This window comes from Callospermophilus lateralis, unplaced genomic scaffold (assembly GCF_048772815.1).
Source record: "Callospermophilus lateralis isolate mCalLat2 unplaced genomic scaffold, mCalLat2.hap1 Scaffold_296, whole genome shotgun sequence".
Taxonomy (NCBI): domain Eukaryota; kingdom Metazoa; phylum Chordata; class Mammalia; order Rodentia; family Sciuridae; genus Callospermophilus; species Callospermophilus lateralis.
In genome coordinates this window covers 311370-315070 of record NW_027513614.1, presented here as the reverse complement: position 1 = coordinate 315070, position 3701 = coordinate 311370, and the positions used below count along the sequence as shown (strand labels likewise).

Here is a 3701-nt window from a genome sequence, read left to right as displayed (position 1 = left end):
GAGCCTCCAACTCTTTTCAATCAAACTTATATTTATGAAGATCCAACTTGCTCTCTGCTGGGAGAAATGTAGTAGAGGATTAAGTAAGTGTGTTGGCCTGTACCTGGCTCAGTATCATTGTGCTTGTCCTCTCTGAGTAGGCTGCCTCATCATCACCTAGGGGTTAGTTCAATGCCAAAACTTCAAAGGAACCTTTATTTATGAACTGTACCTTAATAATAACTTATTTATCCCTCTTATTTACCCTACTTTATTCTCCTCATATTATTTATCACCATCTGAGATTCTTAGATCCATGCTTACATTAATCAAAGATGCTTACATTCCAGGACAGGCAGATAATAAATAAATATATGTTAGGTGATGATATATGCTATCTTGAAAACCAAAGCTGGCTAAGAAATATGGAGATAAGAGAACTAAAGGAAATGAGCAAGTGATCTGTATTAATATCTGAGAAAATGGCTTTCCAGAAAGGGGTAACAGCCAGTGCAAACATCCTGAAAAAGAAGGATGTGTACCTTACTTGTGGAACAGCAAGGATGTTACTCTGTGAATGAGTGAAGTGACAGCAGTACAAATGAGACTAAGGAGGTATGGGAGTGGCTGGTGAGATTGATCATGGATTTGGGTGCCTTTGTCAAGAATTGTGGTTTTGAATCTGAGTGTGATGGAAAGTCACTGTATGTTTGAACAGAGTAGCATTATCCTTAAAAGGATCATTCTGGTTACTGATTAAAATGTGGAGTAACTAATTGGTGCCAGGGAGCCAAGCCAGGACCAGGGGTGTAACCTTCTGGGAGGCTGATCTAGACTTGATTAGGAATTATCTTTCCATCATAGCTGGTCAAAAATGAATCCAGCTGCCTCAGTAGATGGTAACCAAGGCACTGAGTCAATTGAACCTCAGGGAATTGGTTCCTGAGTAGGAAAGTTCTGACCTCAGTACTCAAGCATCTGATAAGAGTTGGATTGGATGACTCTCTCTGTCTCCTCAAACTGACAATGTGGTTCTGGAAAATCAATGGAAAGAACTATTTGCTTTAGAGTAGAGGGATTGACCACCTGGGAGGATAAGGAGGTGTTCAGTGGTGAAAATGTGAGGAGAGGCACTTCTGAGTGAAGGAGCAGCATAAGCCAAAGTTCAGAAGTGAATAAAAAGTGTCTTTGGTGAATCTGGCATGATCAGAATGGTGTATGAAGGATAGGGAGGGAGGTGAGTCTGGACAGAGATGCAGGATCACGCATGAGGGAGCTACCATAGGGGCTGGTGATGCTCAGAATACACTTTTCCAGGACTTGTTGAAGTAACAAGGAAAAAAAAAGTAGGAGGCAAAGAAGGAGGTTTGGACCAGTTGGAATAACTTGGTCAGAAACTTCTTGAGGCTTGGGCTCACCAATGTTGACTATGCTCTCTGCCCTACTCCCCTATAAAGATTTTATACAGAAATAGCTTCCCAACAGCCAACAACATAAATATGAGATCCTGAGGGTGTGAGAGCATTCCCTGTGGGCTATTCTGTGAGCTCACCATCTGAATTTGGGAAGACATAATTCTGTGGTTGACCATTCTTTTATGGGATATAACTATGCTCATAAGATATCACAAAATGAACTCCCTTCCTTCTATCAACTGACAACAACTCCGGAAGCACCACCCCTCAATTCAGAACCCTGTGACCTCATCTTTAGGGAACAATGGGGCTGGGACATTCTGAGGACTCCCATTGGATGTCAGGGGAGTTGATGATTTTATTATTTCCAGAGCCATTGGCCTGGTAACAAGGCCCAACATCATTGATTCCCAAAAGAAGGACCTTGGCCTTCCTGGCTGTAAGTATCATTTTAGTCCTTTGAGTGTGGGGAACAAACTCTCAAGGAAGACCATTTGCATGGATTTGGTGGAGGCTGCCTGCATGGAGTGCTAAATAGTTACCAGATAGACTCCTCTAGGAGACTAAGGACTTTGCAAAGGCTCAAATCATATCCTGCCCCACCACAAAAAAATACATTAGTGTCCTCATCAAGAGGTAAACTATTACTTCCTCAAAGACCTTGCCCTTAGTGAGGCTTCTCAGTCTGATTGATCATAGGGCCCATGCGATCAATCAGACTGAGTCTGAGAAGATCTGAGTTCTGGGAATATCATGAGTCTGGGAGGATCATGTTCCTTATCTGTAAAAGGTTAAAAGGCCTCTTATGCTCCCTGAAAAATCTAGCTTTAACTGAATAAGTAAATTGATGAGATGTTTTTGAGGAGGGAGGGAAGGAATGAATAGATGGGTGAGTAAAATCAAGGAGAGGAATGAAAAACAGTTCAAGTCCCAAGCTACAGCTGTCAGTCAACTTGCTTCTTGCTCTGCTCTGTGATAATTGGTGGCTGCACTCTCTTTCTGCACTGAATGAAGAACCTGAGGTAGGAGGAATGTGCCTAGCAGTGGGTAGAAGTGATGAGAGCAGCCACTTTACTTACAGCACACTCTTTTACTGGATAAACAAGCGATGCCAATATGGAATGTATGCAGCTATCAATATAGGCCCTCCTAGGGCTATGACCAAAACTAAGATTAAAGTCCAGATTCCAGATTTTCTGTTTGAGTCAGACATCCCTGAAAGCAGGTGCTATGCCATCAGAGGCAGCAGCCCCAAGGAAGATGCCACAGTTTTCCTGCAACCTGCTCTGTTGGGCTGTTAGCAGCCCTTACCTCACTGGATGCTACAGCCCCAGACCGTATCCCCATTTCTGATTGTCTTTCAGGAGATACCCTCTGCCCTACCCCTCCACATGCTGAGCATACTTCCCATGCTGGATCACTCTGCTTCCTACCCCTTTCTCAAGTAATCTGAAGAGAATGTCGACTTCCATTCCCTTCCCACACTGGCCCATTGGGCAAACTGTTCAAATGCATAGCCTTTTTCTTCAGAGTTGTAACCTCCTCTCATTGAAGATGAGAGCTTTGAGTACCTGAGATATTAGAAAAGGGATGTAATATTAGAAAAAGGATGTAACCTCAACAATGTAATATTGTCAAAGAAGTCAGAGCCTATTATTAATAGTGTTACACTATAAGAGATTTTTTGAAAGTCAGAGTCTTCTATGTCTCATTTGGCATTCAGAAGGCAATGTTTTGCCCCTGTTTTATGTGGGTAACAAGTCTCACCAATACAATGAGAATTGGAGGATGGCTTTAAAGTGGTGTCTTTAAACTTTACTTGTGGATGAGGTTAATTCCCTCCATCCAGTATTTAAGCTCAAATATGTGCAATCTCCCGGGTTACATCCCCAAAGGCAGTGCTGTTCTAAATAAAGGGAAGTACAATTGCCACAAGAATGCCAGTTGCTGAGGGCACACAGCTATGGTAGTCTACAGTGGCTATGATTCTGGCCAAACAAGTCATCATGAGGCCCATGGACCACACCACACTATGGACTGAAAGGCTGATATCTATGATGTAATGATTCTTAGGTGGTAGGCTCTGAATATTATTTCTAATAGAAGAATACTTCAAAAGGCTATAATGATTCTTCTATCACGGATAAAGAGACAGGTTTCAAGAGCATATGTCATTATCTTTCTTTGTTGTTGTTGCTGAGCCTATTCTCCATTTTACATCTGCCTGGCATTAAAGTTCCTGATCTTTCCACCATACCCCTTTGTATCTTTTCCTTAATCATGTCTTATTAAAACATACTTGGTGAA

The 3701-nt window shown here is 42.1% G+C and overlaps 1 pseudogene; it reads left to right on the top strand.

Annotated features, from left to right (window-relative positions):
* Positions 1 to 621: 621 nt before the first annotated feature.
* LOC143387926 (testis-expressed protein 38 pseudogene) lies at positions 622 to 2932 on the top strand (annotated as a pseudogene).
* Positions 2933 to 3701: the final 769 nt, after the last annotated feature.